We start from the raw sequence: 25,469 nt of genomic DNA, 5'->3' as shown, positions 1-25,469 counted from the left end.
ATTAATAATTCATAAGGTAATTTTAAGGCTTTTATTCAGAAACCTCTTTCCTATTGACTTTAGAACGTGTCATAAAAATGCAGGTTTAACATCTCGGCAATTCCCAGTTCTGTATGGATGAGGTTCGTGAATTTAAACGAGTCAAAATTGGTGCTTCAGAAATTGGGAGAAATAATTTTGAACTTGAAGGCACTGAACAAATATATTTTTAAAAGGTTTACGTTTTATTTCTCTCAACTGACAATTAACCACACACTACTTTTTCCCTTATCATTCAGGTATTTTCAGGTTTTTTTTTTTTTTGTTTTTTGTTTTGTTTGGTTAGTTCTAGAATTATTACAAGGAATAAATCAACTGCAAACAGTAATATTTAAAAATAATTTCTTAAGACTAGACTTTCAGGGATCATTGCTATAGTTTGTTACTAGAGAAGTTTCTCTGACTGTTTAGAGTACCAGAAGCCACGAGGAGGAGATGGAACATTCTCCCCTGAGTGTGAAGCCAGCTCTTGATGTTGCTTCTCTGCAACTGCCATTTGTCACTGATCATTCTCTCTTTGAGGAGAGTGGTGGGAGAGGATGCAGTCTGAGCAATTAAGAAAAAAAATAATTTTTTAAGCTAGTGCAGATTCATTCAGAGACACTTATGCCTGCAGGTATAGCTCTGCTTCTCTCATTATTGTTCTTTCAAGCATAGCAAAGCAGTAGGAACAGAAGCACAAGAGAATCTTCAGGTTTTCTTTTTTGTCCATTTTTCTGAACAGTCTTCTGGAAATTCATTGGTCAAAGGGAATAAGAGTATCACTTAGCCATATGTTGTAAATGAGCCTTGCACACAAAAGACTCTGCTCACTCAGCAAATCTCCTGTACTCTGATAAAACCACCAGGTATGAGGTAGGCTTGATTATGTGTGGAAAAATGAATTGTAAATATAAACTACCTCATAAATATGAGGCTTAGCATGCTTGCCCAAAAACTACAAGTCTCCTAAAAATTTGGTTAAGTATAGATGAAATAATATAAGCCTATTTCTAAATGAGTGAAGAACAACTCAAAGTTTGTCAGGACACTTAACTAACACTGACCATCAATTTAAAAATAAATCATGTAACAAATGATTATCACATGATTCTATCTCCACACTACTTTGGCAACAAGATCACTTACTATGTGTTCCTTAAGTTATTCATTGGCTCAGATATACGTCTTCATAAGTTAACTTTACATTCATCCACACACACGTTAATTTGTTTATTCAAGACCAGGCATGCACCAAATACTGTGATGAAAATTCTCATACAGATGAGAACAGTTCTGTGTCCTAGAGAGGCTTGTGGACAAATAAAAGTGAGACACATGAGTAGAAAACTTGTTGTAATGGGTAACATGCTCTTTTAGACGCACCTGACAGAGAAAAGGAGTGGGTTCTGTGTGGATTAAGAGGGACAGAAGTCTTTGTGAAATTTTATAGTCCAATGAGTGTTTAAAAATGAATGGACTTCCATAATGCGAACAAGACTAGGAAAAAGCCATTCTAGCCATAGGAGTGGGAGCCAAGGCACACAGGTGAAAACCCAAGGCTGAGTGATGGTTGAATTGCAACATGCAGAGAGAGTAGAGGAGATTCTCTAAGAGCAATGCTTAAGAGACCATAGAGAGTGGCTTTATACAACCATTGAGGAAATTTGGATTTTGTTCTCTGGGCAATTTTGATTAATTACAGGCCTTTAAGCAAGGGAATTGCTTTTCATTTTACAAAGAACAATTGAAAACAGCACAAAAAGAATATTAAAAGGCTAGGATGTAGAGAGATCCTAAAAATATTAGAAGACTGTGAAAATAGTCACAGTGGTGGCTAATGGAGCTGACCCAAGGCAGAAGCAGTAGAGATGAGGACACTAGATATTACAATGTGGTACCTGGAACACACTAGATACCACAGTGTGGTACTTGGAACACACTGTGACTAACTAAATCAGAGGAAAGTAGGACTTTGGGGTGAGTGTGTGATGAACTTCCAATTGCCTCTTTGACAACAAGGTAAAGCTGTTCGTTCAGAAAGGGGAATTAGGAAAGAGATATAAGGCTGAGTAGAGAGGCAAAGTCACGTATACCACATGTAGCACTTTTTGTTGTCAGTCAGGGTTACATAATCCCAGGTGACAGTTTGAGTTCATAATATGAGCTAAGGAAAAATCTGAATGGGAAAGGCAGACTCAGGACTCCAGGAAGATGAGTATTTCCTAGGACTGGCTGAGACTGTCTATGATCTATGGTCTGTGGTCAGACCACCTAAGTTCCTCTCCAGAATTGCATATTCCCAAGCCCTTCAGAATGTTTTGAATCAGAATCCTGAGTTTTGGCCCAAGAATATGCATTTCAACAAAATATTCATGGTATCCCTTTCTTTACTAAAACTTTATAGCAAGATATATTTATTTGTTTATATTATATGTTTGTTTTGCCTGCCTATATGTAAGTACACTTGTGTTGTGCAATGCCTGTGTAGGCCAGAAGAGGGCAATGGATCTCTGGAACTGGAAATACAGATGGTTGTTAGTAGCCATGTGGGTGCTGGGAACCCAACCCTGGTCCTCTGGAGGACTAGCCAGTGCTCTTAATTGCTGAACCATCTCTCCAGTCCCAGTGAAGCAAGTGTTTGGCACTCACATATATTTGCCAAATTGAATGAAAGAAAAAAATGTAATGAGCTTTTAAAATCCACTCTAATGTCTTCTATTTGTTTCTTAAACAATTTATCTCTATATATTGGAAATATATTTCTATATGCTTATTTTGTGGCATGTATCATGCTCATTATAAAATTAAGCATATTTTCCTCATTCCCTAACATTACATGTGGATTATTAAAAGAAGTTTGAAAACTCCTTGTATGGAGAATCTTTTCAAATTATATCCACTTTGGTTTTTTTTTTAAACTTTTGAATGAATAAATATTTGGGCATGAAAAAGATCACAATCTCTAATTATTTCTTTGATGACTATTATTTTCATCTGCACAGATTTTCTTTTTCTGTATTTTTCCAGACATTTTTTCTTCCCCTCTGCTGTACATCAAGAATAAAATAAAATCACCTGGAATATTTCTTGAAAGTACAATAGCTAACCCCATTGCCCCATCCACAGTCGACAAATTCCAACTCCACTTGTTCCTTTCTTACAATACTGCTTTTTATCTGTTTTCTTTTTCTCTGGCAGAATTTTTTTTTCTCATTTCAAATGCCCACCTGCTTTCCCTGCTGTTGAACTCAAATGGATTGTTAGCCAGCAAAGGAATGAGAGACCTTGTTATCTGCTGGAGAGGAGCTATGAAGAGGTATGGCTTGTCTGACTTCAGACTGCAGGTCACCCCAGACCAGAAGGAAAGGAAATTAGATCCTTCATTCCAGGCATGGAGGTATTTTGTCTGTGAGCCAGAACCTCTGTGACAGCCCAGGCACACACTGGGGACATGCTGACAACTCTCAACATCCTCACTTTGTTTCTGATGGAAACAAAGAGAAAAGAGACCTGCTTTTGAAAGATAACCTTCTTGAAAAGTAAATCAAACTCAGAATCCTCCCAGACACCAGGTAACTCATTTCCCAGCTTTATCTCAGCCAAGCTATTTGACCCTGCTTATTGGGAAGGAGTCCTTAGGGGGTATGGTCTCTGATTGAATCCAGCTGCAGCCTCAGGGCCAGCTGTCCTCTCAGTCTCTGATCAGGATCTTCCAAAGGTCTAGTCAGAAACTCCTGGGGAGTGGTGTATGGTATCAGAGGCCTGAGTGTGCTCCAATTTGTCATGGTACTGATTAAGTGCATACATAACAGATGGTGTCTTGTTTTAGATGGAGATGAGTAGGTGAGAAATTGTCTGGCTACATAGAAATTTTTTAATTAAAAAAAAAGAAAAGGAAAAATAATCTGCAGCTGGCATGTCATTTTTACCCCACAAGCACACTTTTCTTTCATTCAGTTTCAAAAGCCAAGAAGACAAAACTCAAACTCTCTCAACTTAGGACCAGCCTAAGATTGCCATTTTCCCTGTTACATTTATATAGGGTTGGAAAATGATTTATTTAAAGAGGAAATACTCAGATTTACCTTTCTTCTATCAAAATGAAGGTCAGAAAACTAAGGAATTGTGAGATGTTTCTAGGGGACCCCATACCACATCAACTTCATATAGATATGTAGTAGACCCACATCAGACCTACTAAGTTTAAAACTGTGGGGGAGGGAGGGAGGGAGGGATGATGCAACAGTATTTTAACAAGCCAAATGCTGATTCTGATGTATATTAAAATTCAAGAACCACTGTTTCATAATATTGAAAACTCAGTAACAAAGCTTTTAAATTTTTGTAAGACTTTCAGCATCAGTTCCAATGTTAGTCATTTTTAAAAAAGATTTATCATGGAAAACTGATGCCCAAAGAGGCTCTGAGACTTGCCCTAGTTCATACAGCTACTAAGAAGCAGAATTAGACTCCCAGCCCAGTCTAGTTTCAGAAATTAGACTCTCAGACATCCCTTTAGCTTGGACATTTTCCTATGTGCATCACAGTGATGGGATATATCACTGGACCCACATTACTATCTCAATTCCAGACCTCCTGTCAACACATCTTTTTCTCTCTCAAATCCATACTGTATCATTCCATCTTTTCTACCATCTATTTTATTATATATATTAGTTAGTTAGGGTTCCTCCTTTGTTAAGAAAAATCAATGAAAATTTACTTCAGACTTCAAACTTACACAAAATTAGAGAAAATAGTATAACAAGCCCAATTTATCTACCACTATTCTTGACAAATACCAATATATAGCAAATCTTGTTTCTTCTCAACTCCCACATACTGTATTATTTTAATGCAAATCGTAGACATTATATAATTTTACCTGTAAACAAAACACATATTTTTAAAAAACTAATTCTATAGCTATATAAAACAAAGATTGCTTAAAATCTTCAATGTGCAAAGAGTCTATATTTTTTCTGATTTTCTTAAAAGTTTCTCTATTTGAATCCAGATCCAACGAAAGCCCTTGAATTGGTTGGCAAGACCACGCTCCCGCTCTGCTTGTTTTTATTGAATTGTAATTTTGTTGTTATTGTTGTGGGGGGGAAATCAGATGATTTTATCATGTTAAGCAGACCCTGGGAGTCTTTTTTCTATTTAGGGCCAGACATAAAGACTTTATGCTTTGATGCTCATTTTCTCTCTTGGGTTTCTCAGCTGTCCTCTTCAAGCACACATACAAAGGAAACACTATGAAAACAAATGAATGAGATTATGTTTCAATAAAGCATTATTTTTAAGTGTCTGTGTCTCACTGTATGTTCTGTGTGTGTGCGTGTGTGTGTGTGTGTGTGCGTGTGTCAGTGTGTGCATTTCCGTGTGTGCACAGAGTCCTGTGGAAGATGTTGAGTGTCGTTCATCGCTCTCTGCCTACTCCTTTGAGGCAGGGTTATCTCCTTGAGCCTAAAACGCACAGTTTTGTGGAGGAGGTGTTTTGTTCTCTTTTGTTGCTAGACTAGAAGCCATCAAGCCCTAGTGATTATCTTGTCTCTGTCCCCTTCCGTGCTAGGGTTACAGGCGTGTGCAACACACCCAATTTGTCCAATTTGTGGGTGCGGGCATTCAAACTCCAATCATTGCTTAGCCAGCACTTCAACCTCTGAACTATCCCTATCCAATGAAGCATCATTAATAAACTTGAAGAAGAACCTTCTTTTACCCGTGGACTAATCGTCCCACAGTATTACACAGGTTGAATCCATTATTACAGAACAAGTGTTCCTTTAACAAGTTTTCTGTTTGTTGTGATTTCTATAACTTGTTAGGTTTAGAGGCTTGATGTGGTTCAGGTTTGATTATATTTTTCATTTGGGGTTTTGATGGCTTACTTTATTTTGCAAGGTATATACACATGTATGCGCTTTTGTGTGACAATGCATGTGTATATACAGAGAGAGAATGAGAAAGAGAGACGAAGACAGAGAGATGAGTATTTCCCTCAAGGAATATTACAGCAAACAAAAGAAGCAAAAATAAGATGAACAGGGAAACAGCATGCCACCATTGTAGTTTACTTCTCTTATCATTTTTAGATATTTTTGTCCATTCATGATCATCGCCTAGATCCATTATTATACCTGTGTCTGAAAGACAATGATATTACAATTTTATCATCACTTAATCACTTATTAGAATGGTGTTACAAAAGGTAGCTTTCTTTAGTCAATTCTTTGGTAACCGTGAAATGCAACCATACAGAAAAGGCAAAAGAAATACTTGAAATTTACTTGTTTTCAAGATATTTAATTTATTCTCTAGTATCCACTAAAGATATCTGAGATATTAAACTATTATTATAAAACTATGACATACATATATTTGAAATTTTCCAATCCATTATAGTTATTAGTACTGATGTACAAACATTTTCATCTTTGGTCAGTGGAAACTTTTCAAATTGACTCTGTTTTTTTACATAATCCTAACAATCTTTGAAAATATCCCTGGTTTTCATTATGACAAAATGTTTCAAATTTGTCTTATAAATTATGTGCTCTCCCAAATCTGAACAACCCATTATTCCAAGGAATCTTGGTTCCTTTCAGTAAGAAAACAGCATTAGAGACTGGACGCTGAGCAATAGGGATACTGTTCTATTCGCTTGGGCACTGTTTTGGGCCTTTCCCGTGGACACAGTTAAGAACTATTTTCTTATAAAAACTGCATCACAAGCTAATACAAATGTTTCAAAACTTTTTAACCTTACTGAACTGAAATCGGTATCTCCTTTCAATTGTAAGACCTATCTGCATTCTTAAAAACATTGACGTAACTATTCATTTGGGTTTACCTTACAATATATAACAAACAAAATAAAATATTACTATAAAATACTATCACCAAAAACTGTTTGACATTGTTTTTAAGTTTTTTGTGGAACTTAAAGTCTTATCCCACTAGGAATGTGAAACAAACTGGAAATTTAAATCCCTTCTGTGTGATTACTCTGTTTCTGTGATGTCTAGAATGGTAGTTATTAGCCACATATGGCCATTAAATTTTAATTTAAACTAATTAAACAGAATTTAGAGCTTAGGTTCTCAGTCACACTTGCTGCATTCCAAGTATTCAATGACCATGTGTGGCCAGGGGCTACTATATATTGACCAATAGGGACACAGAACGTTTTTATTATCACTTGAAACTCCATTAGTCAGCACTGATTGCTGGAGATCTAATTAAATTCATATATTTTCTTTACTTTTTACTTTTTAGAAATTTCTTTTTACATATTTCATTTGTTTTGTAGATTAGGAAAATACATTATACAAAAGACAAATATTTGATATATTCAAGGAAGTCTAATTTCTATTCCTTTCTCCTTTCACTGTTGTCTTCCTTTTCCATAAATAAACCTTTAAAAATGTTACGACTTATCCTTCCTCTTGTTTTATGTTTTTTTAAACATATATGCATGCATATAAACATAAATGCATATGTATAAATCCCATGTAATTTTCTTAGGTAAATATAGCATGTTAGTGTTTAATTGAATAAAATTTTTCTAGAAAAGCTTGTGAATGATTTAATGACTAATCCTTTAGAAATAAGTCAGTGCTGGTCTTTCATGGTAGTTTTTTTTAAAAAAAAAAAACAAAAAAAACCAAATGCACTTAGAGAGGTGGAAACAACTGAGACACTAAATCCCAGGGAAATTTGGTTACAGGGCACTTATTAATACAGTAACTTACAGATCAAGTTCAAATTATGAACATCCCAAGTGGTGAATGAAGGGTGCCATGTGTGAGGAACACAAGAGGATGCCAGAGAGTGGTACTAGCTAACTCTCTAATAAGAAAATTTCAAATCCATGGTGTTAGTTGCCAGCAAATGCAATTTTTGAAAGGGTGGAACATGTTCATATTTCCTTAGTTTTTGTCAACAACTTAACAGCTGTGTTCCAAATGGACTGAAGTTGAGCCAAAATATTGTCTGGCAGCCCTGAAAACAGACTCTGACAATAATTGATTTTCAGAGCATTCACAGTATGAATCCCAACATTCCACAGTCTGGGGACATAGGGGCAACAGAGGGAGGTGAACATAGAGACTTATTTCTTAATTTTGTAAATAGTACATGACCAAAGAAAGTTTGAACAAGATATTAGCCACATCATTCTGGTCTGTTTTTTAAAGACAGAATGAAATATATATAAAGAAAAATAGTATGTTTCTATCTGGGAGTCATCTATAAATATAAGAATAGGGCTGCCAGTGAGTTACTGTGGTTAGGTGACTCAAGACAACATGCATAGAAGATTGATTTCCTGGTTTGAAGATCAGAAAAGCATCAAGGACTGTAGCCAATGCCAAGGAAGATTTGGAGCATCACTTACTGTCATGGTTCTTGGAAACCTGTGGTTCTTTACAATATGTAAATGTGAATGAAATGGTACATGTAACTGTTAATTCTAATTTCTGAACTTTGTTGACATACTAGCCAATACTATTTGCATAATTTGGGAACCTTCATGATGAGCCTCCTATTCCTACTTTTAATATGCACCTAGACCAACCCATGGAGAAGGCAAAGAAATTAAATGATAAGCACAGTAAACAAGCTATATGTTTCAAGTGAAAACTCTTGTTCAGTAGAGGGAACTGAAGATCTCAGTTTCTAAGAGTTTATTTTGCCATGTTTATTTGTCACACCACTGCATAAATCAAGCTAGACTTGGGGGCTCCTGAACCTATCCAGAACCATTTTCTCTTGTAATTTCAAATTATGTATTTTCACCTACAGCAGTACGAATCATCTCCTTGTTCAAAACAAACACTGTAAATGATCATTCTCATGATGATGTGCCATTTTGGGACAACATCCCCTTTCTGATTCACATTTCCTGATACAGAGAGCACCTGTTCTCCCTGATGACCTTTCACAAAATCCAGATGGTTTAGCTGACCTGGTTTAGAGATGGTTGTCTCCCAGACCTTTGGCTCCATGGACTCGTTGAAGGGCTCTGATCTTGTGGCATATTTGCTTTGCTTACTGTAGCCAAAAATGTGTTTCTGTCTTGAAAGCTTTGTCTTTGAATCAATCTTTTCCTCTCAACCATTTGATTCATTCCATGTTTAAGCATATTTGGAATTCATTTAACACCTTCTGTGCTTCACCTTACCATGTACCCTTCAAATATTTTGCAAAATAATGACTTTATTCAAATACTTAGAAGTAACAATAATAAGTATAGAAGCAGCTATTATATTTTAAGTATTTGTATGTCAATAATTTGCATATTTTATCCTTAAGACCATCTTTTAAAAGATATTAGGGGACCAGGCATGGTGGCCTAGGTCTTTAATCATAGCACTTAGGAGGCAGTGCAAGGTAGATCTCTGTGAGATTGAAGCCAGCCTGGTCTACATAGTGAGTTCCAGACCAGCTGGGGCCATAGGGAGATTCTGTCTCAAAAAAAATGGAGATATTATGAGGAAAGATGTTATTAAAATTGACTTTCCAAATGAAGAATCTGGTTCAGACTGCTAAATTGTCCAAGGTGAATGGAAAAGGCAGGGCTCTCTAGCTCCAGTAGCTCTTCCCTTGAACACTATCCAGTCTTGATGAAGATTTAAGAGTATAGGGAGGGATAAATAACACTAAAGTCTTTAGAAAAAAAGTCATATGGAAACCAACCACTACAGAAGTCTCTTTATATAATAAAAAGAGATTAAGCGCAGGGTGTGGTGGCTCTGACCTTTAATCCCAGCACCCTGGAGGCAGAAGAAGGCAGATCTCTGTGAGTTCAAGGAAAGCCTGGTCTACATAGTGAGCTCCAGGCCAGCTGGGGCTATAGGGAGACCCTGTCTCAGAAAGACAAAAAAAAAAAGAGAGATTAAAAGAAGCTACCCTATAATAGGGGGACAGTGCCCATTCTAGGCATCATAGGCTAAAGAGAGAGAAAAAAAAAATGAATTCCTGGAATAGACTTCTGAAAATTTCTAGAAGCTGTTGACCAGGGATGTCATAGACCCTCAAACAATACTGGAAATAACCCCTGCTCTCAGTTACCCACCAGAACTGGATGGCAAGACTGTATTACTGAAGATACTATATGGGCGTGCGGGTTTCACGGAGCGCCAGCTGCTGGGCATGGTGCCGGTCTCCCACACGTCGCTGGAGTGCGGCGGGTCCCGCGGGCCGCGTCTGCTGTTTGGGTCCCTGGCTCTCCGCATTGTTGGCGGGTCCCTGCTTCTCCGCATTGTTGAGGCTCTCTGCTACCGGGGCTGGCCCGTTCAGTTCCGTTTCAATTTCCACCGTGCACTCTCTCTCTAAGTTCGGGACCGTTGGCCACCAGGTCACAAGGGGAGGTGCGAGAAACGGCGAAAGCTGGATTTCCGTGAATCATGGTTTACGAAGAGATAGCCCTCTCCGGGAAGGCTGGATCGTAGGCAGTAAGACACAGAACTCAGCTCAGTCAGATTCAGTGGCACCGCTCCTTTATTCTGTGACTCAGCTCGGCTCAAGGTCTTAGTGATTCAGCCCCCATTAATTAGGGGAAACCAGGATATTTTATACTGTGGGGGCAGTGGTAAAAGCCTTAATTGATAGGTACTTTGTGGGATGCCCTATTTACATGTAGAGGTGGACTCCTGCCAGGCTGTCAGACTGCCTGAAAATCACACAGGAAAACCTGGCAGTTTCAGAGCCAGAGGCCATGTTTCTGTGATGGCTACTTCAAAAGATGAGTCAGGAAGATGCTGGGAAGGCACCCTGCTGATAAAAGGAGTCTCTGCATATGAAGCCGAGCCCATGGGCTATCCGGACATGGAGAGACTGATACTTTACACAACAGGGGTCCCCAACAATACTACATACATAAACTGTTTGAGCAAACAAGGAGAAATAAGCTGGTGTTGACTTAAGATCCTCACATCTACTGTCTAGTGTTCATAGTGCTGAAAGATGCTATGCATGCTACTGGAATGGAAAGTAATCACCAACCCTACTCAGCTGTGAATACTGTGAACTATAGTAACAACTGGCCTGGAAAGAACTGCCCACCTGTTCAATAGTGGTGTGAATATTATAGGACTAACTAACCACTCTTTAATTGGATTTAAGGTCCACTTCATTGGATAGAGCCCATACCTGACACTGCTATCAGGCTTAGGAACCTGAAGCTAGAAAGGTCACAAGACCTAAGAGAGAACCTAATAATAGTTGTATATGAACTAGTTATCATATTAAACTAACTCCTAATGACTTACTGTTATAAACATAGAGTAATGCATCTCTCACCTCTCACCAGAGAAGTTTACTTATGCAACAGATGATGATTAACACAAAACACCCCAACTTGCCAATGTGCAGAGAACAAGAGGCTGCAGACTGCTTATCCCTGAATGAGACACCTATAACAAACTTTTGCTTCCCAAGGTTCAGACATTGCAGAAGGTTGGGGGCGGTGGGAAAACACTGTAAGAACCAAAGGCGGTGGATGAATTCAAGGAAACAGAGTTTTCCAGAGAGCTGGTCAGTTACTCATATGAACACATAGAATTAGTGACAGCATGGACAAGTCCCATGTAAGCCCTAACCAAACAAAACTCCCAGCACAAACATGAGGACGAGGGTAAGAAGCTCCAAGCCCACCTAAGGAAATCATGGCAACTGATGGCTGCTGGGAGGGGCAGGAGCAGTCTTTTCCAAGAATGGGACTCTTGGTAGGTTAACCAGGCTCCAGTGGATGGACCCATACTTAAGGACATTTGGGAACACTAATTAGACTCTATAGACTGTGTGTGTGTGTGTGTGTGTGTGTGTGTGTGTGTGTGTGTAGGAGGAAGTACATGATAGCCTGACTGAGCATGTGCTGTAGCCCAATTCCACTTTTGCCAACCTGTATCCTGCCTTGGAGCCTGGAGATGGATGACGCTGCAACATCAGACGCTGCAGGCCAATGAGGAGAAGACACAATACCAGAAGAAACCATCGGGGACCAATGGGACACAGGGAGGGGGTATATAGGCACACCCTGTTTCCTCAATAAATGAGTCTGCAGCTGTTCTTACTGCCTGCTTCTCACCTGACTCCTGGTGTCTGTGTCGTGACTCCGCACCAACTCTTCCCCACCCGAGGGGTGGTCAAGGGTCCCTGTAACATAAATACATGTATATGTGTGTGTGTGTGTGTGTGTGCATATGTAAATGTGTGTGTGTGTGTGTGTGTGTGTGTGTGTGTGTGTGTCAAGGGCAATGGGGGAGGTGTGGATAGGGGAGAGGATCTAAATACCATATAATTATATTGTATATAAATTGCCAAAATTCAGTTAAAAAGTGACAAATGCACATTAAGAAAGAGTATGGACTTCTTCGCTTCACTTCGTGTCCCTCAGCTGGATTCTAGTTTGTTAACTCAGAGTAGGGAGATCAAAGACATGAAGGGACATCTGCAGTAAGGAAGTCAGTAATTAATAAGCAATTCTACCTCAACATTTCAAGTTCTCCTCCCTCTCAGGCTAACTTAAGTCCATTCAGCTCTTCGACAAACAATGGAAAGTCCATTGCCACCCATGTTGTATATGCCTCCCTGCCCATGAAATTCCTAATCTTCAATATTTCATAGACTTTTCCTTTTCTATCAACATTTCTCAAACTAGTCTTCACACAACTAACCTGCCCAATCTCTAACTTTTTGTATGGATTATTTTCTTCAACTCTGCTTCCCTTAAAGTATATCGTATAAACAAGACATCTAAGTAGTTGGCCACTGTTGAAAAAATGTTTCAATTAGGTATTTTACTAAAAGTGGAAAAAAAAGTTATGTTTTGAAAAACAAGAAGAACTTGCCAGATATGGTTGTGCATGTACTGTACTCCTAGCATTTGGGAGGCTGAAGCAATAGGATATTGACTTTGAGGTCAGTCTAGACACATAGCAAGACTCTTTTTCCAAAAGAAAAGATGTGAGTTGGGATAATTTCATTGGAGGAGAAGCATGCAAATCAGCATATTACTAATCCACATTTTCAGGTATTTCCTTTTTTCTAGTTCATATTTTATTCATCTATTACTTGCAAAGTGACAAAAACTCAAATATTTCATAACTCATTGTAAAGTTGAAAAAATAATACGAAATGCTTCCCAGGAAACTTAGCCACCCTCACACTACTACTAAACCTAGGTAAATGATAGATAGCTAATTGTTCTTTGCTTCAACATTTCAGTATTATGATGCTGACTGTGGATGAACTTTGCTGAAACAAACATGTCTCAAGGGATTAGAGAGCATTCCTTTCACACAGTCAATCCAATTTTTGTTCCTAACTCTGAAAACACCAAACTGAAATATTCCTGTCTTAAATGCAGTCATAAAATGATGAGTTAAGTGTATCTGGCAGCCAATACAGAGCATTTTCCTCTGATCTCTTCGGAGATTCCTACTGCTCCTCCACTGATAGGCATCAATCAGACTGCTTAAGAGGAAGATTTCAGTTGACCTCTCACTAACATAATTCAGGATTCACAAGATTTGCTTGGTATAATCTATGTCTAGATTACTGTCATCTTTTCTTCTCCTAGGGAGCTGGTTCCTAATGTATTACCATCCTCAGCCCCTTAGCATGTTGCCTGAGATTTTTTTCTAGTCAAACATGCCTCAAGATATACCGTGCTCAGTTTGTAAAGAGCAGATATATGGTAGATAGATGATAGATAGATAGATAGATAGATAGATAGATAGATAGATAGATATTTTATAGATAATATTCAAGATTCATATTTTAATAAATCAATTTAGTATAGCTACACAATTATATCACTGTTAACATCATGGTCACCTTCTAAATTCCTGCATGGAAATGGATAAACTACTGCACAGCATTAATCCTAACAGTAGTCATGAGGACATTAGATCAGAAGTGACAGGGAAAAGCAGAGATGCCCAGAATCACCCTCAAATCACTAAACTACAGGCTAAATCTCTATATCCTGATTACAAGCAGTTTTCTATTGTCAAAGAAACAACACAAAGTCTCAGGAAAAAAAATAATAAGAAAAAAATAAGATCCTGAAAAATCCAACAGTTTTTTGAATCAGCTCCACAAAATTACACTTAAAATTGAGCATTGTCTCCAGGTACAGAGCCCATTTGATTCTAAGCAAACGAATGTGATCATACCAACAGATGTGGCGGAGGTAAAACCAGCTAAGCCAAATGGACAAACACTGTTCCAGGAACCTTAAAGAAATCAGAACAGGGAATTCAAGAATCAGTCCTGGCAGCATCACAGAAAACCTATGTAAAGACTGCAAATGTGAGGAATATGCTGGACCACCTGTACGAACACATGCTGCTCTGTTCTAGGCAGGAAAAGTACGATGATTTTTTTTCACTCTATGGCAAATAGAGAACCTTAAAATGCAATACCTTTAAGTAGAGAGTTGAGTCCTCAGAACTGTGGAAATACATGAATCCAGGTCCCGCTTAACACTGAGAATAGAGGGAAAAACTGATGTATGCATCATTATAAGGTTCTGATCCCAACAGTTGGCTACAGGCAACTTCTAGGTTGCCCATGCTGTTCTTAAGCCCTTCATTCCTGGCCAGCAGTGTCATATCAAAGAACAATACAGTGTAAGCAGCTGTGCAGAGGAGCAAAAGATCAAGTCCATTTATGAAGTCCTGCTAATTTGCTTACTATGGGGCAAGATTTAAAGTACCTGGAAGAATATGTGAATTAAATATCTTTCTGGAAGTCTTCCATAAACATTATTTCTTTCTAACCTTAGTTTGGGAAAGGAATTGAGCAATATTAAGTTCAAAGTTTTGTGTTTCAGGAGTTACCTGGAGGAAAATGATTGAATATTGTCTGCGGTGGAAGAAAGTAACACAGGTCTCAACAGCATTTAAAAAATGTAAAGGAAACAGATAGCAAGTTGAATCTCCCAGAAAAATCTAAATCTATTGCTCTTTTTTATGGGATGACTGGCTTCTGGATATTTTTTAAATTATTTATTAATTAAAATAATGTTCTGATATAGCCTTCAGATAGTTATATTTGATAAAAAAATGAACAGGATATTTTGTAGAGATCATTATATAATGAGGAACATTTGAAGAAGCAGTGTAGACCAATTTTCCTTGCTCTCTTGAGGAATTAGGAATTACAAATTGAAGCAAGCATGGCAGGTTCATGGAGAACCTGAGGCAAAAGAACCATAGCCCAAGGCCAGTCTGAACTCCATAACTAAACTTTATCTCAAAATACCCAAGAAATAATTAAACATTTAATGAAACTACTTATACATTGTTCAGTTATTATTAAGTAAAAAGAAAGGTTACTAGCTGATAGAAAATATATATTTAAATTACAGAAGTATTTGTCTAAAGTGAGTAAAGGGATATGAAATCTCATCTCTATATTTAGCCAGATTTATACTAAAATTTTTTCAGAAATATGAACTGAGCTCTCACAATTAGAGAGAGAAAATAAACATTTTAGGAAAGGTATAAGGAAGCCACAGACCCTGTCCTGGCCATGTCTCTACATGTTTGAATTTACCACATTCAGTTTATACTATGGATGAATGAGGATCCATACTTTAGCCTCCTGTTGAAGAGTCTCTGTGTAGAATCAGTACCTCTCTCAAAGACAGATTTTTGTTTGTTTTGATTTTAACAAAAATGTTGAGAATTCACCATTAACATACATAGGATATGGTTATCAGTTAAGGGATAAAGGTATAGCTAGCCTACTACATAACAGAAAGGAAATACAGGAAGGAAAAGGAAGGAAGGGAACTGTGGTGTGGAGAGCTGAATGATAGCCTCAAATATATTCTAATATTGGACATGGGAGCCAAATTTCATTGCCAATTTGTCTAGATTTGGAATCTCCTAGGACTCACACCTGACTTAATATTACCAGCCTCCTCAGACTCCTGCTTCCATGCCTTCCCTGCCATCACACACTGAATCCCCTCAACCGTGAGCCAAAATAAAGCCCTCTTCCTTAAGCTGTTTTTATGGAGTATTTTGTCATACCAACAGAATGACCTAATATACTGGAATTTGTGAATTTTATCTCACATGGCAAAACAGAACTTTGGAAATAGAATTAAACCAAAAATGTTGAGATGGGAAGATTTTTCTGGATTATCAGTGTGGGAGCAATCTTGAGTGTCTTGAAAGAGAGAAGCTGAAGATTTAGTCACAGAAGAGGGTTAATGCGATACTGAAAGCAAGAAGCTCCCCTGGCTGATGATGGAGAGAGAGACCAGCAGCAAAGGACGCAGGTAAGATCCAAACACTGGATGAGTCAAAGAATGGAGTTATACGGAAGTCTCTAGAAGAATCTGTCTACTGACACTTTGATTTTGATCTATTGCAACTGCCTTTTGAGTTTCTGTATTTAAAACTGAGAGAATATGTTTAAACTCTTGAAGCTATTAAATCTGTGCTAATTTGGTTTCAAAGCAACAGGAAATTGACACACATGGTAATAAAGAACATGGTCCTCAGTATCAAGGACATTTAAATTAGAAACCATCCCTAATACTTATTGCCCTAGGACTTAATTTAATTTCCAGTAACTTCAGCTTCCTCATGTTTTGAGCAATTAATGACATGACTCATGTGAAACATTTAAGCACAAATTATGATACAGAATGTGTCTGACTATTGAAAGCTCATATCCTTAGGGAGGAGAGGAGCTGATGATTGCTGAACTCAACCAAATCCCAGGTTCTTTGTGGCTCTTACCTCACTTCAGCTCCATGACCATTCTGGGAGTAAAGAGTTCTGTTTACTGATTTCTGTTTATAGTTATGTTTCAAATTAGCAACCCGAGATTTAGAAACTGAATAGCATGTGTAACTGATTATTAGTCAATATTTATCTCCAATATTTACTAGACCTTTTGGTAGCCTGACAATAAAGATCCTAGAAATGTTTTCAAACCAAAACAAGTTTAAGGTGGGTGTACCAACTATAGCCGGAAGAAATGCATGCAAGAATATGACAAATCTTGGTCCCCAACCCATTTTCTTTATGGATAAAAATAAACCCATTGAATATTAACAGTCAATATGGAAATAAATATCATAACCTTTAATTTACTAAATAAATCTTATATTAAAATTTTGAATAAATTATTTTATAAAGTCTTCAGAAAAATCAACACTCTTTGCCACCTTGAGTTTCATAACAAGATACGTTATGAATGCCAAAGAATTCTAATATTGTTACTGAATATTACTTCAATAAGATAACATTCTCTCCTACTCTTAGATTTGCCATAGTCTTTCTCTTTTAAAACACATATTAATGAAGTGATATTAAAAGAATCCTATATCCTAACTTTCCATTAACTCAAGTTAAAGCCTTTATGATGACCGCAAAGACATCATTTGAGGATAACAAGTTAATTGGTTATAAAGTTTATTCACAGACTTCCCAACACTGTCTGTTTCTGTGGCAACACAAAGATAGTTGTGGAAAATGAATCTTGGTCTCATCATAATTAGACCCTCAATATAGACACAATTCATGTCTTTAGAATATCCTCTGCCATGGCAACAGAGACTCCAGACTCTGCTTATTTCTGGGGATACTGCAGGATCCACCCCCAGCCCCCAAACAGCAGTAGCTTAGGATCAGAGACTCCACTCTGAAGACCTAAAGAAGACTTGCAGTTCTTGTCTTATTTCACAAAGCTGTTGTCTGAGTCTTCATACACTTCAGTTAATTTGCTTTATACTCCACTGGGAAGTTCTTAGTAACTAGATAAGTTTCCAGGAGATTTTTATACATGAAAAGCTAAAGCTCACGAAGATGATGTGATTTATTTCATGTCATATAATTGACCATCTGTATATTAAATATTAGAACACAAGGGCCCCAACTCTTGAGCCCATATTCTTCCCAAATCATCTACAAATTGTCGCAGTCTTTGCCCAATGACAGAAATTATAGATGCTCTGTCAGTATGCTGTCTATAATCTGAAAATACCAGGTTTGAAAGCCCTACCAAGAATAATAAAAACAGTGTAAGTGCACAATCTTAAGACTTAGTCTTGAGCTGTTACTTCTATATTGTACAGCCTCTTTTTAGATGTTTCCCTTCTCTGAACTGTCATTTCTCACTTTCTAGTCTATCAATAGTTCAGAGATTAATTAAGAAAGCTGATGAGAATGAAGAGAGATCTGTCAGCTAAGAGAGGATAGAAAACTCCTGAAGGCAAGAACTGTGGATTGTTGGTTTCATTTTTGGTGTTATAGTTACTTAATATTGCATACTGAATGTTATAACCAATGTCTTCCTTATAGCAAATATTCAAAATATTTATTAAATCAACAAATAAAGATAATAAATTATACTTACTATAACAAATTTGAGTTTCTTCTTCATGTAAACAACCCAAAATACTGGCAAAAACAGAAATTGATGGGTGTGTTCAATATAATAAAATGGGTTTAGTAGACTCTGGTTCTGATTTCTTCAGCACATACAATCAGACCATATTTCTGAGCTTCATCTGCAGTTAGAAAGGGCCATAACACTTAGATCTGCTCTGCCCACTGCACTATAAATAAAGGTGTACTACACCATATCTAGGCCTGTCCTCCAAAACCTCTTAAGCAATTCTCCAACCTCTTTCTTTCTCATCACAGTTGTACACAGACAAGAGCTTCAGAATATGGTGAAGTAGTAGCTGAAAGCACTATGGGTCCCTGAACATATGGAACAGAGCTCCAATATCATTACTATAGCCACCATCACCGCCTCCTGCTCACATTGCACTCAGATTTTAAGTGAGTAAGTGAATTCAGTCTGCTATAACAAAATACTGATAAATGAATTCCTTACAACTAAAAAGAGTTTATTTCTCACCATTCTGGAAACTGAGAAAAGCAAGACTAAGGTACTGACAGGTGAGGGCTGACTTTCCATGTGCAGATGGTGCCTTCAAGCTGTGCTCATATGGAGGAAGGATCAAGGTGACTTTCTGGGGTCTCTTTTACTTAAGCCCATTGATGAGAGCAGAGCTAATCACTTCCCGATGGTCCACCTCCTGACACTGTCACATTGATGATTAAGTTTGATTTATGAAGGGGGAAGGGCACAAGCATTTAGACAGCAGCATTAGCCACTAGGATTTTTGGAGGCGCTGTTGTAAAAATGTGTCTATCCATTTCCTCTTTCCCATATACTCCACATAATCTGAGACAGCATCCACATTTCATCTTTTTCTCTTATCTCTTGTTGGTCTTTAACAAAATTCCACTTTTGTAAATGATATTTAGACCTGTATAGACAAGGAAAGCATCCTGCATTTCAAATCTACAATGGTAACTCAAGAAACAAGTCTGTTTGGGTGTACTTTTTTAATAATTAAGTTTGTTCTTTGACGACTTCACACATGTATATAACATACTGATTAACCTGTCACTAAAAGCTAAAGTGACAACACTGGCAATTTTGTGGCATAAAAATTACCTTACAAGTTCATAAAGAGAAAACACAAACCCAAAATTTGCACCTGGACAACAAATATTGAGGAACTATACACAGTTGAACACAGTCTATGTTAAAAATCCATTTGTTTTCTTGGCATAGAAAACAAAGCCTTAGGGAAGCAGGGCTTTATTTCAAAAGCCAACTAAGATTTAAGTCTGATATTCTGGCAGAGTAACATATAAAGATCTTTAAAGATTTTTAAGCAATTGTGTGTAAATCCTTGATGCATGCAAGACTACTTTGATTTCTATTCTTTATAATATTTTATAATTGCTCTTCTAATAATTTTGTGATACTTCCCAGTTGTGAAAGGTCCCTGATTACCAGTGATTAAGATTGAATGAGAAGATTATACTCCTCCGCCAGGTGGTTGTTAGGAAACTTCTGAATCATAGTCATTTGTTGGGTGAACCAAGAGGAGCCTCTCCCTAGCAATCTTGGGTTTACATAAATAAACATTCAACATACGCCACATTAACACATTTATTTGCACTGTAGGTTTCTGGTCTAAAGTACCCATCTTCTTTATGATTTAGAAAATTGTAAGCTTGTTAGGAAAAACAAGACCATAGACTTCAAGCTCCACAGTTTTCCACATATTAAATCAAATGGAGTTAAACTGATTGAGAATGCAGGCAAACAAGCTTCATAAACGGAAGGACAATACAGATCCTAATCTATGATGACATCATCCAGTTTCATCATATCTCACTTTTGGCCCTTTTAAAGTACAAAAGCAAGAACAGAACAATAATAATGAAGTTAAAACCACCAGGAAGAAGCAGATAAGGTGTCCTAATGCAAGGCTGTATCTGCCTAGTACAGCATACAAAGGAGGTAGGGGGCAGGGGGCAGTGTTCAACTGAGGTTAATAACGCACCATTAAAATTTTAGAGAAATATATACTGAAAACTTGTATGAGGTTGAACTGAATTAAAACTCCTCCACTTGTTTTAGATAGCTGTGGCTATACCATGCTCTACCATGTGGTACATATTTATATTACGTTGTTCCTCCTCCTTAAATGCCTATGTCCTGTATTTTTAGCCAACTCATCATCTAGTATTGCCTCAAGGATCACATCTCTGGTGTGAAGCCTCTGACTCTTATAGACAGAACTGAGCATATTCCATAGTACGTTCCTCTCACCCTAGTTTACTGTTTTATTTTTAAATAATGAGTTTCATTTAGGAAATAATCAACCCTTTGAAGGCAGACATTTCAATCTGTCCATACTTATGGACAACAAAGATGCATTGTGCTTAGTTTGTGCTCAATGAATGTTTGATGCTTCCATGAAATGGCTCACAAAGGAGGTCTCCGCAGCCCACAGAGTTCCTACAAATTTTCAAAGGATCAGTGAAGTCAAAACCGTTTTGATATTAATACTAGGGAGACACTACTTTTAAATATGTTGTGACATTGTGGAAAAAAAGCGATGGCGGGTGAACCAACTGGTTGAGAACCAGTGACGGCAGCAGCAACTGCACTGGTATTCTCTTCACGTACTTTCAGAAAATGAAATGCCCATTCCACTTAAGCAATAAAAGCATATTAATTTCATTAAATCTCGATCCCTGAGTACATCCTTTTAAATATTTTATGTGATAAATCATCTGTTTGGTTTTAAAACCACTTCTGTACTCTAAAGTAAAATGATTTTCTGATAAAAACATTCCGAAGGCCCACTCAGTAGGAGGACATTCATGCCAGGCACTATAAACACAGCCAAACACTTGTGGCTATAGACATCATAGAGCCTAGAGGAGAGCCTGCTACTGCCACTTTCCTAAACCAAAGTAATTCTTTATGATATCTTAAATATTTACCCTTATATCCACAGATATGTGTAGCTTTCACCACTCATCAGAGCGGCTTCCTTTTTGTTAAATATTTTTATTGATTCTAGAATTTCATACAATGTATTTCAATAACATTCAGACCCCTGCCCTTCTCTATTTTTAATCTTTTTTTTTTTTGGTCTTTTTTTAAATTGTTTTTTGACAGGGTCGCCCTAGTCACAGCCCACTTGGAAGTCACAATATGAACCAAGGTGGCCACAATTTCACAGAGATCCACTTGCCTCTGCCTCCGAGAGCTGGGATTAAAGACACACGCCATCACACCTGGCATTATTTTTGTCCTTTTTTAAAAGACCTATCACATCTAATCTGTGGTTGTTAAATGCTCTTGGGTATGGGTCTATCCCTTGGAGTCTGGTCAAACTATCTGGTGTCAAACCAGTAAAGAAAACTGACTGTCCCTCTCCCAAAATCTTTAAATTGCCAATAGATCCTAAGCTAGGGCTGGGACTTCCTGCCCACCTCTCCCTCCCATGGTGACTTGGGTTCACACAAGTCTTATACGTGCTGTCAAAAGTGCTATGGATTAACATGTGCAACTACCCTGTAGCATCCAGACAATACAGTTTTCATATGTCTACTCACTATCTATGACTCTTACAGTATTTCCTACCACATTTTTATAATGATACCTAAGCTTCGGGAAGAGAAGATGCACTGTAGGAATCCCTTCAAGTGCTGAGTGCTCCCCAGTGTCTTATTCTCTTCACATTGACTAGTTGTGGGTCTCTGTGTGCCATCTGCTGTGAGAAGGGCCATCTGTGGTGAGAGATGCACTGATCTGTTGGAAATAACAATAAGTCATTATAAGTCAGTTTAATAGTATGTCTATTTAGCTCAATGGTAGTATTAGGTTCTCCCCTATGACCTGTGACCTCTCTAGTCACAGGTTCTTGGTCCTGATAACAGTATCAGCTATGGACTTCATCTTCTGAAGTGGGTCTTAAATCCACGTAGAAGGTGGTTGGTTACTCCCATAACATTCATGCCACTATTGTATCAGTGAGCATATTTTGACGAGTCAGTTGTTATTGTAGCTCTCAGGTTCACAGCTGAGTGAGGCTGATAATTACCTTTCTCTGTCAGTAATTATGCATAGCACCTCCTAGTATTATGAAAGTTAACCAGTAGAGAGAAGCTTCAAGGTTGGTATCAGTTTGATTTCTCCTTGCTTGTTCTGTGACTCAGGTAGGTATCAACATCTTTAGCAATAAGGCCTTACCATCAAGTTCTGGCAAGTAACCAAGTACAGTGAAATAGCCAGTATTGTTGAGGGTCTATGGAATCTCTCTGGCCAACAAGTCCAAAAAGCAAAGTTCATTCCTGGCATTGGGCTTTTCATTTATTAGTCTGTGCTGTTTGGGCCACTTAACCCCTGTTATGCAGTAGATACATTTAAACTCTTTTGTTGTTGTTGTTATTGTAGTTTGAGACAGAGTCTCACTGTGTAACCCTGGTTAACCCAAGACTCCCTATATAGAAGAGTCTGGCCTCAAAATCAGAGATCTTCTTGCCTCTGCTGCTGGTATGCTGGGATTAAAGGCATGTGCCACCACACTCAACTAAACTCTTTTTATAGTGTGTATGTACATATTAAAAGAAGGTTCGGTAGTAGGTTTCAATATGACTTTTTCAAAAGGCCTTTAGTGTTAGTTATCCTTCTTCTTACTCTCTCTTCTGCTCTGCCCTTCCATTCTCCACCCCATTAAACTTGTCTTGTCTATTATTCCCTTTTCACACTTATATCTCCCATCTCATTAAGCACTCCCATGGCTTCTTTTATGAATACTATCATAATGTTCCACAACTTGTAAAAAATGCAGAGAATAAGAGACCATGGGGTACCTACCATCAATTAACACATCTACAATACAACTCCTACACCTAAGCTCAGAGAACATGACTGAAGTTGGGGAATAAAGCTTGTAAGAGTCAGAGGACCAGAACACCTGCTGTTTGATAGTATTTTCTAGACATGGCATGGAAGCTGCACCCATGAAATCTCAACAACAATGTTGTCTAAACAAGACCTGCATAACGACAGCACCAGCTGACCTGCCAGTGTAGATGGAGGAAATTTCACAATGTCCCATCTCTATATGTAGAGCTACAGGCATCAATGGATGCTGAGAGAGGAAGAATCAGTCTTCTCCAGGAAAAAGATTCTTGATATATTATCTAGTCCTTAGTGGCCAAACCTAAGCATATGTACATGTAAGCATCACTAAATAGACTCAGTAGATTATATACATTTGCTATGTATGTAACAATAATAAAGAGAGATTATGAAATTGAGAGCAAGTGGGGGCATAGAATATAGGGAGAAATGGAGGAGGGAGGGAGAGGAGTGGAAATGATGTTAACACAACACTCACATATGAAATTCTCAAAACATTCCTCTTCTGGTTGAGTTTCAAGCTAACCAGCAGCCATTGTCTTAGCACATTATTTTATTGAACGAACCACCACCCAGTAAACTATGGATGTTTAGATCCAGAATTCAAAACCAAAAATATCTTGCATCATTGAACAGGATAAACATGTTCTTTCAAGAAAACCAACTGACCAAACAAATTATAAAACAAATCATTGTTTTGAGTAGAAGTTAGAATTTGGAAGACTTTTGTCTTCCACTTGGTGCTTAAAGACTGATGGGATCTTCAGCGATATTTACAAAAAGTAAATTTTTGATATTGGATGTTGAAATGAATCAACAGTTGGGTTTTCTTCTGTTAGTATAGTATTCTAAAAAGCATGGACATAGAAATGGGTCAGTGACGGAAATACCTATGTAAAATAAAGGGCTACTTCCAGAGAAGGCAGAGGCAGCCATGGGTCCACAATGAAAGTATGACATGGCTGAGGGAAGAATCTGGGAAAGCAGGTGGAGTTTCACCTGCAGCACAGTTCCAGGAGTGTTTCTGTGAGATCAATGAGAAGTTCTGGAGTAAAAATCACCAGTTGAGGGAAATCGGAATCTGCAAGAATGGAACAGATGAGTGATTCTGCAATATTGTGATGGTACTAGAAGGGTATCAACATATGCTACTAGGTAGGAGACCTAAATCATAAATTTTTATGCCTACTCTCAGCCCCTAATGCAGTGAACTGATCATTTCCAAAGGACCTAATGCACACATAATGCCACAGAGTCGTGATTATATAAGATACTCAAACTGAAGAAAGCATCACTGTGCAAATGATAGGTCTAGTGTTCACAACTTGCCTTTCAGTAGCATTTGCTATTTAAGAAACCACTCTTCTGTGGGTTGGATACAGAATCAAAGGGGAACCTTAATATGGAAAGAATATAAAAATAATCCTCTTTTTTCTAGCCATATATTAATGTGAGGCCAGATTTTCTTCATATATCATACTTCAATAAGAGGAATATGTCTCAGTGTTTAACAACACAAGTGTCTTTAATTAAGCTACATAATAAAAAGATTTTCCAAAGGGTAAAACAATGCCACCCCTCCTACTAATTATTTTTCTGGAAAATGGAGTTTGTTTTCATTAAAACATGTTGTGTTACCCTGCAGTGGACTCATTACTATTAATTTTAAAATAAATTGCTAAGTGTTTGAAAGTTTCTGTTTTAATTTCTAATGCAGTAAGTAAAAACAAACACTCATGAAACAAAATGTCTTCAACCATTTTTAGAACGATAAAGTAGGTATGAAAGAAAATGTTTGATAACTTTAAGAAATCATTACAAGTCCAGCAGGGTGGCAATCACTTTAACCCCAACAAGAGGTTAAAGAGAAGGATCGTGAGTTTTAGGTCAGCCTTCACTATGTAGTGCATTTAAGACCAGTCCAGGTTAGACCTTCTCTAAAAAAAAAAAAACTTCTTTGAAAATAATAAAAAGGGCAGGGGGATGTAACTCAGGGGGAGAAAAAAAGAGAGAAAAAGAAGAAGGAAGGAAGGGAGGGAGGGAAGGGATGGAGGAAGTAAACAGAAAGAATCATTATATTCAGGAGCAGTAGGAAAAGGTGATGCCCATAGAGAAAAGCAGACAACCTGCCGTGGTAGCTGAGACACCAGCCCTCGAATCAG

At 37.7% G+C, this 25,469-nt stretch overlaps 1 non-coding gene across 1 annotated transcript; it reads left to right on the top strand.

The window, feature by feature from the left end:
• Positions 1–386: 386 nt before the first annotated feature.
• On the top strand, positions 387–591 carry LOC115068770. Its single transcript, XR_003848118.1, has one exon. It is a non-coding gene; the product is annotated as a small nucleolar RNA U3 (small nucleolar RNA).
• The last annotated feature ends 24,878 nt before the right edge of the window (positions 592–25,469 follow it).

The sequence above is a fragment of the Nannospalax galili genome, unplaced genomic scaffold (genome assembly GCF_000622305.1).
Source record: "Nannospalax galili isolate Female #2095 unplaced genomic scaffold, S.galili_v1.0 scaffold87, whole genome shotgun sequence".
In the NCBI taxonomy this organism is placed as follows: domain Eukaryota; kingdom Metazoa; phylum Chordata; class Mammalia; order Rodentia; family Spalacidae; genus Nannospalax; species Nannospalax galili.
This window is presented reverse-complemented; position numbering and strand designations above follow the sequence as displayed.